The following is a 17247-nucleotide window of genomic DNA, read 5'->3' as shown; positions in this document are numbered from 1 at the left end:
TAGATAAACATGTGAGAATATGTGATATCCCAACAAATGTAGTATGCAAGATTATTTCTTGTACATCGAGAGAAACCCCAACAGATGAGAGAGACTTTACAATGGTTCAAGACAATGGTGAAGTTCTCCGTAATGTGTTTGCATCCCAATGGAGGCTTGTGCTCGTATGATGGATCCATTTTGGTCATGTATATTATTTGGTTTAATCAAGGTTTATGTCTATTTCACTTCTAGTTACACTTGTCTTGATACTCTTCCATTCAATATATGAATTTACATTTGGTTTGCAATATGGTATGCTCTAGGAATTTTTGTGGTGCTCACACCAAATCAATCCCTAGTTCACTTTTAGTTCACCCTTAGATTACCCCTAGTTCACTCCTAGTTCACCCTTAGTTCACCACTGTAGGGAAAAAACTCATGCTCTCGGGAATCATTCTCAGATTAGGTCCCTAGTTTATCCCTAGTTCACCCTTAGTTCACCATTGCATGGCCAAAACCATCCTCTCAGGAATCATTCTCAGATTTCCTCCCTAGTTCACCCCTAGTTCACCATACTGCAATTAGACTAGTTCACCCCTAGTTCACCCTTAGTTCACCATTGCAAGGCCCAAAACCATCTTCTCGGGAATTATTCTCATATTTCCTCCCTAGTTCACCCCTAGTTCACCATATTGCAATTAGACTAGGTCACCCCTAGTTCACCCCTAAATCACCCTTAGTTCACCACTGCAAGGCCCAAAACCATCCTCTCAAGAATTATTCTCAGATTTCTTCCCTAGTTCACCTTATTGCAGTTTGATATGGTCCCTAGTTCACCCCTAGTTCACAGTTAGATCACCCCTAGTTCACCCAGATTTCCTCCCTAGTTCACTCTTTGTGCACTCTTAGCTCACCCCTGGGTCACCCCTTATGCCTAGTTTGTATCACAAATGGAGGCTTCGTTGTCATGTAATTTGCATTACCTTAGTTCAAGACTCGGCTCCTTATATTTTGTAGCAATTCCTCGTTACCATTTGAGCTTTTTACCCCTACAATAATTGGTCTATCGTTGTCATGTAATTTGCATTACCTTAGTTCAAGACTCGGCTCATTATAGTTTGTAGCAATTCTTCGTTACGGCCATTTGAGCCTTTTACCCCTACAATAATCGGTCTATCATTTTGTGTTGATCACCCCATTTCTCGCAAGGTTGATCTTCACTCTTAGAGAATTAGAATCGATCTTAACACATCATTTCTTACATGCTCACACATTATTTTTTACATCATAACACATCATTTCTCACATCGTCACACATCATAACACATCATTTCTCACATAGCAAGAGTAGATGGACAAAGAGACATATTGGAGCAACCAAGATGGATTATATTGCACTATACTCTCAAAAGTTACATCACAAAAAAATTTCATATAATAACGCGATTTCCAACGCATGGGATAAAAAAGAGATGCTACATAGATATCCTAGTATGGGGTGTCCAAAACACATCATCCTTGCACTCCATCAAGTCCTATAGACTTTTTGCTTCATGCTATAAGCTCCTCTTTTAGCCTTTGAACGGATTGGTGCTTGAACCAAGTCTTTGTGAGCTATACATCAAACATAAAGTTAGTGAACCATGTAAATCACTAAAATAGACCATCACATAAAGTTAAGTGTTTTTTCAATGAAAAAAATTTACATACCCAGCTCTTTGATCGTTTGCCAAAGGCCCCAGCAATAAGATGCTTCATATAAGCCATGACATAAAACCCACAATCATGGGCATTTGGTTGACGAGGAACCTAAAGACATGCGTCAATTTTCAATAGTGAAAAATCATATAAATTGATCTTATCAACATGACAACACATGCGTACAACACTTGAGCCATTGACACACCTCAGGTATTTCTAGTGGTGAAAGTCCTTTTCTTGGTTTTGCCATGAACTCTTTCAAACCCTCGTTTGAACAATTGTGAGATAGAATCTCAAGAACCCTACACGGAAAGCTCGTAGATCCAACTCTCACCCAATAACCTCTATATTCCTTACCACATGCATACCTATAAACACTAGCAAGATAGGTTGTGCCATTAGAATCCGGCAATGAATTGAAGTACATGATAGCATGTAAATCCCATGGAAATTTGTCTAGCTTTTTGAAGTGATTGTTGAAGATGACATAATGGACCCAATGGTTCCTTAAACAAGACATAAATATGCAACAAATTAAGCATGACAACCAAAGGTACATCACAGCACTTTCAAGCTAAAAGAAAGTGAATAAAGCATACCTACTAACTATTGGTAGAAAAAAGAACCAATGTTGAGACATGTTTAAACCTTGCAAGTAATTCTTGATAACTCCAATGTCTTCATGGTGACTTAGTGTAACATAGTCATACCATGAACCAGACTTTGTCTAAAATCTCTTTAGGCAATGTGTTTTCTATCCAACTATAACCATAAAAAACAAAGACATTGCGTTGAAAACTTACATAATACACGAAATATTTTTGAAAGCATAGAAATGAGCTTTAAGCTATACTTACATCATAAACAAGTTCATTGTTTTTGTGGAAGCTTTGGTATGAGAAATATCTTCTAGCATTTTCATGTCCACTTCCGAAATTATATTAGATCGATGAGATCTAAAGTGAATCGATGATCCACTTTCAAAACTATATGTCAAAGCAAATTCAAACATTAACAAATGATAGAGAATGTCAAACCTCAGAGGATGGTAATATTCACCTTGCTTTTATGGACTGGTTGCCATTACTACTACTTGCTTCCAAGTTAATTCCCCCGTTGCTTATCACCAAAGAAAGTGGCATGTCGCCTTTGCAAAGAGGAGAGTCACTAATTTGGATTTGCTTTGACGAACCAATGGTCACCCGAATCTAAAGTATATTGACAAGATCAAGAGAAGCTAAGTAACATCATTTACTATATGCATGATTTATATGACTACATGAACAAAGTTTTACCCGTTTTCCTCTTTGAATGGACAATGAATTTTTAAGCAAGGAAGCACCTAGCGGTACGGGAGTACCCTCTATGAATTTCATTTTTTTTCCTTGCTTCACAGGTGCAAGCAAAGGACCATGACCATCATCCAATGTGAGATTTGGCTACAAGACATGCAACTCGTTTAACACCAAAACATCATACCATACAATTAGTCATTTAAATAACGACACTACATGCGACATACCGGAGCACATGCTTGCTCAATATCAACTTTCTCCTCTACTTTTTTGTCCTCTACGTTTTCCTCTTCCTTATGTATTTTTCCACCGGGGTTACGCTTCTAAAAAGAGTCGAGAGCGTAGAGCAAAAACAAAAAAAACTTAATCCTTGTAACAAATAAAAATTGATGGTTGCGATATATATGCTTACATTCATTTCGAGGCCACCATCAATCCGTTTTTGTATAGCCGCCATGCGTGCATCTTTTGTGCTCATGTAGTCCCCTAATGGATTGGCCATTTCTCTTTCTACAAAAGCTTCTTTCGATCCCTTTGCTAGCTTCTCACTCTCATCGAAAGCATTTCATTTTCGAAGCAAGGTTTCTCTCGAACTTATAAGCCGCATCCTTGAAGCGCACCTTTGATTACTTCTCGTATGTGTTTGCCCTTGACGAAGTCCGATTCATCATGCCTCGAGGTCGACCACCCTTGCGTAGCGGGATATCACACTCGGTGCCATGATCATCTCGAAGATGGTCCATCGGTCCATCATGTCGACCCTCTTCTCGTAACATATTTTGTTAGCCCGGCACTCTTCCGTTGCAATGCATTGCCGAGTTTTTCTCCCATTGTCACGCACAATTTCGATGTAGAGCGGCCTCGCATCTTCCATCCCTCGTGATTGTTTATTTGTGAGCTTCTTGAAGCAGGATGCTTAATCGATTGCTCTCCTCCTAAAGCTTAAGGCATGGTATTAGGCTTAATGCACAGAGCTGAGGGTATAAGGCTATTGTAAACCTATCCTACAATCAAAGCTTCACGGTCTCCCGGAGCATATGAAACTATGGTATGAGTTGCAATGCTTCAATGCTTAAATAAAGTAAAGCTGCAATAAGATAATAAGCAGGGGGATAACACAGGAGCATGAATCGAGGCTTGTAGGCATCGAAGGCGGGGGTATGGAGAGTAGAAGGAAAGCATGGCTTTCTCTCGGTGCTGCAAGGTCGTGCCGGGGCTAAACAACCTGGTGCACACTTGCTAAACCAAGCCCTTACGCATGAACTGGGGTGGCAGGGGCTCGCGCTGGCGGCCGAGGAGGACGCAGGATAAAACCAGGCGCTCCAGGCGTGAACTGCCTTGGCAGGGGCTCGTGCTGGGGGACCGAGGAGCATGCAGGATACGCAGAGGAGGAGAACGAGGGAGGCACGCAAGGCGGAAAGCAACAGGCCCGCAGTTCACCGAGGCGTAGTTCACCCTCCAGAGCATTGAATGCTCACGCTCCCCCTTCATTCAGTGCGCCGCCATCCCTTGAACCGAGGTCCCCCCCCAATCAAACGGCTCTCATCCCCCCTACTCCCCCAGCCCTCGATCCCCTCTGGAATTCAGTTGTGCCACATAGTGACGAGGCCCGGCCTCCCATGCCCTCAACCACCAAGGCCACTACTCCAGTAGACACATTGAAATATGACCAACATAGAGTCAAGGCCTCTACCCACAATACAAAACAAACAAACCTGGCAGCCAAGGCCACCATCCTCCAGTACAGAACTCCGATGATCACAAGCAAGAACAAAAATTATCTTACCACTGCCTATGGGAGGATCCCAGAGCTCTATCACCAAATAATAGGGGCCGAGAACGAAGAGGGTATCACCATGGACCGGGCCATGCCCTCAACCACCAAGGCACGCAAGAAACGAGTAGATCCACCCTCCGACAATCCAAACAAAGCACTCTGAGACATTCCATTCTAGGCAGACCATGCTCCATCAACTTAGGGCCAAAGGATGCCACGACAGGAGCCGCACTCTCACCAACAACCCCCATCCCCTCCGGCCAAACCCCACACGATCTGCATGTCGAGTCTAAGACGTCGTTTTAGCTCTTCGCATAGCTAGGAGGGGCGGCCTCCATCTGTTGCAAAAATAGAGGGTGTAGGCAACGGAAGAACAAGAGCGAGAAGAGTGGAGCTTCCCGGAGGCTCACCCCAAAGCCAACCGCCAACCAAAACTCCTCGGCCTCATCCTTCAGTAGACTGCGCCATCACCCTTCCCTTCTCTCTCTCTCTCTCTCTCTCTCTCTCTCTCTCTCTCTCTCTCTCTCTCTCTCTCTCTCTCATTTGGTACATACTGGCTCGCTTTTAAAAAAATTCATTTCTCATAAGATTCCACCTTCCACCAACACGCACCCTGCACTATGCCTATGGAGCAACTTGAAGGAGTACGAGCGGAAGTGCGAAACGAGAGAGAGTGCAAGAAGAAGAGCACGACGATATGGTGAACTCGCTCTACTGTAATGTGTAGAGCATAGTGAGTTCTTATTAGGTTTTTACAAAAGAATATGTGTACATACCTGGCGGCCCGCCCACTTACATGGGCGACCACATTGGGCTTTATACCCCAACAACCTCCCACTTAAAGTCCAATGTGGTACTTTAAGTGTGAGAGAAGCTACTATACAAGCTAATATACAAGAGATGTAGAGAAGTGATGTACTACCCTACACCTAACTGCTTGTGAAAATGCGTAAAGCTCTCTGAGGGAAGTCCTTTTGTAAGTAGATCAGCAGGATTTTCTGTGGTGTGAACTTTGACAAGCTGAAGTTGCTTATCCTCGAGCATTTCCCTGATGAAATGATACTTCACATCCACATGCTTTGTCTTTGAGTGATAAACTGGATTGCGAGCCAATTGTATAGCACTTTGACTATCACAATATAACACAGGCATTAGTCGATTAAGCCAAATTGATTCTTTGCATGCCTCTGATGCTGCAACATATTGAGACTCTGTAGTAGACTGAGTAACACAATCTTGTAATCTAGAACGCCATGATACTGCTCCACCAGCCAATGTAAAGACATACCCTAACGTAGACCTTCGGTTGTCTAAGTCACGTGCATAATCTGAGTCTGTAAAACCCTTTACACTTAGCTCCTGACTCCCATAGCATATACGCATACTCTTTGTAGCTTTCAGGTATCTCAATATTCCTTTCACTGCCTCCCAATGTTTCTTGCCTGGGTTTGACATGTATCGACTTACTACTCCCACTGCAAATGCAATGTCTGGGCGAGTAGCAATCATTGCATACATCAAACTACCCACTGCAGACGCATATGGAATCTTATCCATTTTAGCATGTTCTTCCTCAGACACAGGACAATCTTGTTTGCTAAGTTTCACATATGGTGGCAATGGAACACTCAATGCCTTTCCCTTCTCCATATTGAAACGTTGCAAAACCTTGTCAATATACTATATTTGAGATAACCAAATCAACTTCTTTGATCTGTCTCTCTCAATGCGCATACCAAGTATATGACTTGCCTCACCCATGTCTTTCATGTCAAACGATTTTGCCATCTTTGACTTCAAAGCTGAAATTTCTTCCAAGTGCTTGCCAGCAATCAACATGTCATCCACATAAAAAATAAGGATCAGCCAACTACCATCCTTAGCCTTCTTTGTATATAGACAGTGATCGAACTCACTACGTTTGTAGCCTTGAGAAAGCATAAACTTGTGGAATTTATGGTACCATGCCCTCGGTGATTGTTTTAAGCCATAAAGACTCTTTAACAACTGGCATACCCAATCTTCCTTGCCTTTCTCAACAAACCCTTCTAGCTCCTGCATGTAAATTTCCACATCTAAATCACCATGCAAGAACGTTGTCTTGACATCCATTTGGTGCAACACCAAATCTAATATGGCAACCAATGCAAGAAAGCATCTCAATGTAGTCATCTTGACCACCGGAGAGAAGACTTCATCAAAGTCAATGCCTTGTTCTTGCTTAAAGCCCTTGGCAACAAGCCTTGCTTTGTACTTTGGCTGACTATCATGAGCGGTGATCTTATACCTGTAAACCCATTTACAGGGTAGAGCCTTTTTGCCCCGTGGTAATTTAACTAGCTTCCATGTCTGGTTTTTATGCAGAGCTATCATCTCTGACTGCATGGCCAATTGCCAATTCCCGGAGTCCTTCATTTTCACTGCTTCCTTGTAACATGAAGGCTCATTGCAATCAGTCAACATGACATAGTTCATAGATGGAACAAACCTATCAGGAGGTCGCGTGACACGTCCAGATCTACGCACAATAGGTGGCTCAGGCTCAGCCACAACCTGTGGTTCCACTCTATCCTGTCCTTGCTCCTCTTGAGCCCTGACATTTTGTCTTGCACGTGCAGGTCCATCTTCTTGGAAGACAACTCTTCTAATCTCCTCAACCCTCTCTGGTTTAGAATGATATTTGGATTCATTAAAGTGAACATCATTGCTGCGGACAACCTTTCTGGATTCGGGATCCCAAAGTCTGTACCCCATCTCACCAGAATTACCATAGCCTAGAAAGATGCACTTTCTACTCTTTGGCTCAAGTTTGTTCCTAAATTCTTTTGGAACGTGAGTATATGCCTCACAGCCAAAGACTCTGAGATGCTTGTATGAGGGCATTTTGCCTGACCATACCATCTCTGGCACTGAATCCTTCTGCAAAACCTTGCTAGGAGATCTATTTACAAGATGAACAGCTGTTGATACAGCTTCAGCCCAAAACCCATTTGGCAGCTATGCATTAGACAACATACTTCTGACCTTCTCTTGTATGGTCCTATTCATCCTCTCAGCAACACCATTTTGAGGAGGATTGTAAGGAGCAGTAAGTTCATGTTTTATACCTTTTGACTCACAAAAGTCCTGAAAGGCCTTTGAAACATACTCTCCACCATTGTCAGTGCGTAAGCATTTAAGCTTCTTGCCACTCTGATTCTCCACAAGTGTCACAAACGTTTTGAAAACACTAAACGCTTCATCCTTGTGCTTGAGAAAGTAAACCCATACTTTCCTCGAGTAATCATCTATAAATGTCATAAAGTAAGAAGCTCCCCCTAGAGATAGGTTAGGCATAGGTCCACACAAATCACTATGAACAAGTGCCAACTGTGTATCTCTTCTACTGCTTCTATGCTTATGTGCCATGCTAATAGCTCGGATACCAGTGAAAGGGCGGTGGTAAGCCGTGTGCTAGTTTCCACCCAACCGTGATATCTTATAGCCTCGCCCTAGCGTACACACTTCCGGCCAAGTGAAAGGGCGGTGGTAATGCGTGTTCTAGTCTCCACCCAACCGTGCTATCTTATAGCCTCCCCCTAGCATACACATTGTCTGGCCGAGTCAGTGGCCTTGCCCATAGGACCCATGTCCTTACAAAAAATGTCCACACTCAGATTTACCCATCGCTTCATGATTGTAAGCAGTAGTGAGAGAAAGTTTGATATCCAACCTAGAGAAGAACTCCCTTGCTTTCTTAGCATTTAACTCACCCCTCTCTACAATTGTTTCCCCAACATAGCCATAACAACAAATCCATATTCCAAGAGGAACGTGCATATTGAATATGTAGTCTTTATTCTTAATGTGCAACCTTCCACTTGGTTTGACAAGCCTCCTATTGCAAGCACTATGATGTCATCTTTTATAATCTCAAAGACATGATTACCAAATCAGCTACCCATTTTTAATTCATGGCTAAAAGGTAAATAGGGTGCAACCCATTCTAATGTCTTACGTTTGAATAGATTTGATAAGTTTGACAAGTATCCACATATTTGATAAGTTTGACAAGTTTGAGGTGGCAAGCTTCGTAGAAATTATACAAGAAAGCAAAGTGCTAATATGGGCACTCGGGCCCAAGCATCACTCGGAGGATTGGTCTAGGACTACTTGTGCTTTGTTGTCAGCAAATGGAATGCCTAGGATGGGACAAATCTTGGCCATCGATAAATAAAAGATCTCAGAATGACAAGAGTATGCGGTACGGTGCGTGCGAGGAAGGGAAGAAGCATGAGAGTGTGGGTGGAGCAACCTTAGGAAGTAGTGTAAGTGAGGAGATCCTCATTCTTTGTATATGAAAGAATAAGGGTGCGTACACATGGTGGGCATGTGGTCGGACGTCCAGCCCCGAGGGCAAGGGCGTAGTGTCTTTACCCGAACAAACTCCCACTTAAAGGCAATGCGCCAATAAGTGAGACCTACTAGCTAAACTACGCGGTGCGGTGCGGTGCGGTGCGTGCGGGGAAGGGAAGAAGCATGAGAGTGTGGGTGGAGCAACCTTAGTAAGTAGTGTAAGTGAGGAGCTCCTTATTCTTTGTATATGAAAGAATAAGGGTGCGTACACATGGTGGGCATGTGGTCGAACATCTAGCCCCGAGGGCAAGGGCGCAGTGCCTTTACCCGAACAAACTCCCACTTAAAGGCAATGCGCCAATAAGTGAGACCTACTAGCTAAACTACTAGTATGTACAAGAAACAAGATGAGAGACTCTCTCTCAACCTATGCCCACTAGCTCACTCAATCGATCTACATATAGTCGTATCAGCTCTGGTGGTAGGTGAGCGTGTGTATCCATGCTAGAGCTTGCATGTAAATCCCGCATGCAACTTTGTATGGTCTACAAAGTTCCATGAAGCATCATGCTAGTGTCATTCACCGTATGACTAACAATCCTTGCTACAAATGCTTCCACTACAGATAGCTGCTAGGTCGCCTCGACACAAGTAGGTCGTACATGAGACGCCCGAACGTTGACGAAATCTACGCAAACATGGTTGTCCTAGCCTCTCCTACGCTATGTACATGTATTGCATCACCAGTGATAGCACTTGAAGAGAGAGTGTGTGTGTGTGTGTGTGTGCGCGCGCGCAGATGCGTACATACGTAGTGCAATGTGTGCACGGGAAGGGGAGAAGGAGAGGGCGAGAGTGTGTGGGTGGAGTCAACCTGACAAATGAGGAGCTCCTTATTCTTTGATATATGTACAAGAATAAGTGTTGTTAGTGGGCGGGCGTCCATCGTCTGGACACCCAGGCAAGGCACATGCACTTGTACGCCAACAACCTCTCACTTAAATGTGAATGTGTCGATAAGGGAGTCCTACTAGCTAAACTACTAGTATGTACAAGAAAGCAGGTGAGAGACTCTCTCAACCTACACCCACTGGCTCGCTCAGTCTATCTACATAAAATTGTATCAACTCTAGGGATAGGTGAGCGCACGTACCCACGGTAGAGTCTGCATGCAAATCCCATAGACTACTCTGTATGGTCTACAAAACTCCACTAAGCATCATGCTAGTGTTAGTCACCGTACGACTGACAATCCCTGTTGCAAATGCTCCCACTGCAGCTGCTAGATCAGACCTCAACACTAACAAATCAAACATGAGACGTATGAATGTTGTGATGAAATCTGCGCGTTTATTTGCTCCAAGTCCCTCAAGCATATCCACCATGAGGGTGTGGAATTGCATAAAGGCAATCTGAGTTAAAACCAATTCCCTTGCCTATCCTCCAAGACAAGAGAAAAATAGAGTAAGATGGAACAAAATTGGCTTCTCCAAGAAGATCACATCTAGGTTGTTGAGAGCAAACTACATTGCATTATCTAACATATAACTCTAGATTTGCACAAGGCCTTTGGGTCAAGGAATATACAAGAATGTTTGAGATAAGGTTTGAATATATTCTAGACCAATTTGGCATAGTATTGAGCATTCTTCTTACTTACTTCCATGAGATCTTCATTTTTTACATAGAGAACTGCATCAGAGCCACATTTTTATTATCTAGGAATCCCATATTGAACAGAGTCTTAATAAGTCACCATTGTCCAAACATTGCACCCCTTTAAGGACTTTAAGCTGAGATCTTCAAGGTCATAGCTAGTAAATTTGTCAAAAATACCCAAGTTTCTAGTGGAGATGGGTGCCAAAAATACTTTAACGGGGAGTAGCCAAAGTTTATCCTCAATACCAAGTGATTTCACCTCAATTTGCTGCATAGGTAGGAATGTGAATACTTTAGATACTTTTGATACCATTTCCAAGAGTATCATCTCACCAAGAGATCATAAGTCCTTCCAATCCTTTATCGGCCAGGAGTAACCAAAGCTTATGCTCAAGACCAAGTGATTCCACCTCAATTTGCTGCATATGTAGGAATGGAAATACTTTAGATACCTTTGATACCATTTCCAAGAGTGTCGTCTCATTAAGAGAGCATAAGTCCTTCTAATACTATTTAACTACCCCATTCGTTGTGGCATCTTTGCAGAACAAGTTGTTGGTAGAAGGAAAAACCGGGGTAGTCGAAGCCATAATGAAGCTAGGACTAGGACTCAATCAAATCAACATCTCCTCGAGAAATCCATTAGGAAAGGCATTTTAGAAAAGGAGACACCTAATAAATATAAGGGAAACTAGTTGGAAGCACAGACCTCAATTCCAAGCTAGAAGACAAGACTTTCCTAATGAGGAAGACTAATGATAGCAGCCTGCCTGCAAAAAATAGGCTTCTAATAAGAGAGGATAGAAGAAGAGAAGCAAGTGGAAATCAAACCAAGGAAATAATTTGGAAGCTACCTCAATCTTCAACCAGTCGTTTGCATCGGGATGACTATGTGAAGCAAGCCCCTTTCATCACACCCATGCATTGTAGCATTAGAAGTGACTAATCTTGAATGGAGCAAATTCTAGTAACCTAGTATTGAACCAGCACGGACTAGATCTTTGTGCTATAGAGTATGTGTCATGGTACTTTACATAGATATCCAAATAGAACTTGAAAACATTCAAAGACCAAGATTACTAGGTAAAAAGGTAGGGGTTTGCATAAAATCCTCTTAAGTAAAAAATCTTGGATAAATAAATTGACAAGTTGATACACATCACCGTCCCTCAAATGTACAAATATGTCATAAACATAAGCTTCCCTTTCTTCAAACGTTGACAACAAAACCTAAAATTTGAAACCAAAGGGAATAGCTCTCACCATAGAAACAACACAACATTTAATCAACATTGAGTCCATATGCAGGTGATCAATGGGCATCCTAGTTTTTATCCATGTCACTCAAGTACAACTTAAAAGTAAATGTCGTTTAAAAAATATTAACAAAATCTATCTAAAGGTCAGAGTGAAATTCCTTGTTGGTTACCAATATTATCACACTATTGAGCTTGTGCCTACAAAAAGGGCAAGAATCAGCCCCAACTTCACTTAGTAAGCCATTCAAGCTTACTTCTAGCCCATACACTTTTCCTTACAAGCTCTTTTAAGATAGGGATGTTCTCTAAACTGCAAGAGTTTTTAAATGCAAAGAAAATCTACATAGCTTGCTTGTGCCAAATCTTTGCCAAGATACAAGGGTTTTTTTTGGAGATTTTATGTTGAACAGATCTCCTTGTCTAGGAAAACTTGGGATTGCTTTGGCCTCGAAGAAAATTCTTTGCGTTGGTCTTGTGTTGAAAACTTTGATGGGTAAAATATGACTATATTTTGACAAATCTAATGGTCTATCATTATCTTGATGGGTGTATTATCTTGAATCCCAATCTAAGAAAACTAAGGGCGTTTGGTCTTTTAGATTGTTTATGGTTATTGGGTATGTCAATTGCCTAAATTCTCGTTGGTTGCTCCCTTATTGCTAGTTAGAGCCTATTGTTATGATCATGTGAATTTAAATCTTCATCAGAGATGCTTATATGTTTTGATATGGGTGCTTGTGGATGCTTTTGCATGACAAAGCATATAATGTTAGCACTTGCATCCTTGAAAATTTGAGTTTGTCATGGCTTGAAATTCTAAGAAAGAAGAGTATAATAGCAAGAATTTTGATGGCACAAACTTCACGATATGGAAGCAACATATTCTCGATGTCTTGGTCAATAAGGGCCTTGCAACACCATTGAAAGAGTGCAAGAGGGTGTTTACACGTATGATCAGTGGGAGGAGCTTGATGCTCGTGCTATGGCGACCATTTGCCTTCACATTAGTGAATCTAGTTTCTTTGTGATTATGGACAAGACCAATGCTAAAGAACTATGGGAGTCATTATGCTTAGCTTGGGATGGCAAGAGTGCCTCAAAAAAATAGTTTCTAATGAAGAAGCTTATGCATTTGAACATGAAAGAAGGTAGCATCGTCAATTCACACTCGAATAAGTTTCACACATCAAAGGGGCTTAATTTTGATGATGAAATGAAATCCATTTGCTTGATATGTTCTTTGCCTACATCCTGAGATACGTTTAACATTGCCATTAGTAACTCCGCCAGGAACCACTTCTAAAAACTATAGTATATCCAAGGTCATTAAGATGTCTTGCTGAAACCAAACTGTAAGCTAGCTTTGGCACATGTCGAACACCTCGCACCATAAACTCAATATCGTTGTGCATACAAAACTTCACATCTCCAATGCCACATATCTCAAGCTGATGAGAATCACCTAGCTTAACTAAACCATGTGTAGAAGAATAACTAGAGAACCACTCCTTGTGAGGAGTAGCATGAAAAGTGGCACCTGAGTCAATAATCCAATTCTGCACATAGCATTTATCAAGAGCTAACAACACCTTCAAATCAAAAGTGAAGAGTAGTACATCTGATGGCTGTGGCACCTCAAGAACAATATCAACATGTGGAGACTCAATGACATTGAGCTTATTTACCTTCTCACTGCTCTTAGGAGATGCACAACTTACAACAATGGCTTTACCTTTCTCTCTTTGCAACAAACAAAAACCCTTTTTAATGTTTCCTTTCTTTGTATCTATGTAGTTGAGCTTCCTTCTGCTAAGTTGTGGCATAGCTGGCTTGGGCAAATAAGTCAGAAGGGAATAAAGCAATTGCATCATTTTGGGGATATCCCTATGTTAATTTATTCTAATTTTAGTTTGTGTGATCACTGCATATATGAAAAACAGACTAGGATTACCAATATGCCATTAGATAGAAAGTTAGGGAACCCTCTAGATTTGGTTCATAGCGATCAATGTGGGCCTATGATGCATAAGTCTCTTGAGGGGCATTACATTTCTTGACATTCATGATGACTCCACTCAAAAGGTGTGGGTCTACCTCTTGAAGAGGAAAGACAAAGTCTTTAGTGTCTTCTAGAAGTTCCTATTAGCTAGCAAGCATAGAGCCTATCCTCTGAGCGGTTTGCACATTACATGATGATGGGTGTGGGGTGAAGCCATAGGATTGCTCCACGGTTGTACACATGTACATACATAGGCCACTTGGGCCACATTGGCCTTCAAGTGGGAGATTGTTACAAACTGGCCAGACACCCATCCCATTGACCATACTGAATTCATATATTCTTTTGATCATATAAAACAATAAGGAGTAATGAGGAATTATAATCCTCATTGAGAGCTCCATCAACACTCTGTGTTTGCTCTTCTTCTCCCTCTCACTCCTCATGCATCACACACTCTTCAACTTTCCCAAAATGCACTGCTTCTACATGACCTTGTCATGTGTCTAAAGAGCTAAATGGATGAAAACATTCCAACATATTCATCCCACTTGGAAAACTCAATCAAAGAATATTATAAAATGAAACAAAATCAAATCATATGCTTACTAGGAAGTGGAAAAAATCTTACACTTACTCGGAGGTCAAGTGCACTTTCTAAACTTGAAAGGTACATTACCTAAAGTTCAACCTCAAACAGCCCAACATTTCTTTGACTTGTCAAACACTAAATGAGAGATTAGCAAAAATAAACCAATATTTAGTTGATAACCTTGGGTCATGCCTTGGAAATCCAAACCCCTTGGTTAGATTCTGCAAATTGAAACCCCTTGGTTAGATTTTGCATAGAAATTGCTTAGACTATTAGTACCAACATAGTTCACCGTGTCACCTATAGTGATTGTAAGCAACTTGGTAAGCTGAAGTTATCTACCACCCCTTAGTAGCTTGAAAGTACAATTTTGAAGAGGCCAATCCATGACAACACCTATGGAGTGATTTTGCATCAGCTAGTTCATACTTGTGAAAATACCACTCCTATAAACACAACTAGTGTTATAAAATATACACTAGATCCTTGCAAGTTGGAATTGTATTCACAACTGGACCTTGAAACAATCATATCTCCCTATGAAAAAAGGAGAAAGATTCCCAACACAAAAAATAATGTAGTCATACTAGATTTTCTTTTGTTTTGTAAACAATTGATTACCGACCTTGAGGCTCTCTTAGTAGATTCAAGATAGCCCATAAATTAGTTGCATAATAGTGAGATCATACCTGCCTGCTATACTGTAGACAAAAACCATCATCTATAGTGCATGCACCTTGCACATATATCTAATCATATACAGTGCTTGTCGTTGCACTCATATGCAATATATACCATCCTTAATTGTTATTAAGTAGAAAGTTATAGCTATGGGTAACCACTGCGACATCAACAGAAGAATCATCATTAAAAATCATTTGAAACAAACAAAATTGTACCTTGTCCTTGACATAGTAGTTGTTGTGATAGTGGAAGGGTAAACAATGATCAAGTGGAATGAATTATGCCTAACTAGCACGCTATGCAAGCCAAATTGAAAAATAAAGTGATAATCCCGTGGCTACAATGACGGCCTCAACAATGAGCCGATACCATAAATGGCTTTCATAATCTGTAATGGCATGGATACATCACAATACGACATTGCCAAACGTAAATGTGAGCTTATATCATCTTATTTCCAATGCCCCAAACTTGTCTACCATTTAGCTTGATCCTAAGTTAATGAGCAGTAAGGGTAGAAGCCTTGCTTCTCAATATGACCTCTAAAGCACCTTGCTTTGGAAAGTTGAAGATCTTGTCCAAAGTAAACATTAAAGCAGAGAAAAATAACACCTTGAAATCGTCTAACCTGGTCGCGCATCTGTGGCCAGGTGTCTTTGCTTAAATTTGGCTCATAGCCATGTATGCTGATAAATTGAGAGTTTTCATATGCATGGCCTCTTGGTTTGGTTCATACCGACACCTAGTGAAATATCATTCAACATTTTGTAAAGTCCCCCCAAGTTCATATGTTGACATATTCCAAACTTTGGAAGCCTCTATGCAATATGCATAAAATTGAAGGCTTGCTTCACATAAGCACATTGAAAGGATAAAACATGATGGAACCTTTGTGCTCATACCTGATATATAGCTATCATGGCAAAGAAAAATTGACCTTGTTGACCATTTACAGATAACCAAACTTGTCAAAGCGTACATCGTGTTGAGAATCATAAAAGTACCTTAGATTGGCCAAAATTGAAAGGAGATAGCTCATAAAACTTGGCTATCAAACTGCATTTAACTTCAAATCTTTCTTGACAAAAGAAATTTTCTTGCCAAGCTGGAAGTGTAGAAAACTCTACAAGATTTTATACGTTCAAAATTGTAAACTGTAAATTTAACTTGCTTACCGACTTGCTTGAATCACTGCTCTTGGCACTGGAATTTGTATCACCCCTTGGTGCGGTTTGATTATGCAAGATGCTTCATATGTGTAGAAGCCTTGCTTCACCATGTACAATCGCGTAAGCGTGTATGGGACCTGTCTCTCACTATGGGAGGGTGCCCAAAATAGGGCACCCTCATCCCACTCTCATGTAGAAAGAAGCTAAAGGTTGTCATGGCAGCAGCTGACAACGTGAGCTAGAGGAGGAAGGAGAAGTTGTGGATGTAGGCCCTGTTAGGGGTTGCTTGTGTGACAAAAATTATTCCCCAAATAACGCTAATCATCCAAGCTCCTCAATGCCCACGTCTGTGATGGTCCCTTCCTCGCAAGTGGTCGATCCCAGCCTTGCTCTCGATTTCTTCCTTGCAACCATGCAAGGCCAAGCCCTCTTAGAGAAAGCAACTAAGCCCTCTCGGGGAAAGAAACTAAGCCCTCCATGTACTCCTCTTCATGGAATTCCATGCCCTCATGCACTCTTCAGCTTGTTGTTCTCCCACGTCCCTTCCTCCTTCCTCAAGGCGAGAGTTAAGAAGAGTTAAGAAGAATCCCTAAGCTGTGATACTAGTGTAAGTGATGATGAACTGACACATGCTCTTCTCCACCCATCCATGCCATTATATAGGCCCTTGGATTGCTAAATATAGCCCCATGTACTGCATGTGCATCCTAGCCCCCTTGAACTGCCCTGTCCTACCTTAGGCCTAATAGTGCAAGCTTTGTCAGCTTCAAATGATTTCAAAAGTATCCCTTTGCC

At 41.5% G+C, this 17247-nt stretch overlaps 1 pseudogene; it reads right to left on the bottom strand.

Moving 5' to 3' along the window:
• Positions 1–1553: 1553 nt before the first annotated feature.
• On the bottom strand, positions 1554–2825 carry LOC147432459 (uncharacterized; annotated as a pseudogene).
• Between the last annotated feature and the right edge of the window lie 14422 nt (positions 2826–17247).

This window comes from Adiantum capillus-veneris, chromosome 20 (assembly GCF_014529385.1).
Source record: "Adiantum capillus-veneris isolate H3 chromosome 20, ASM1452938v2, whole genome shotgun sequence".
Lineage (NCBI taxonomy): Eukaryota > Viridiplantae > Streptophyta > Polypodiopsida > Polypodiales > Pteridaceae > Adiantum > Adiantum capillus-veneris.
Note: the sequence above shows the minus strand (reverse complement) of the source record. Positions and strands in the feature narration are given on the sequence as shown.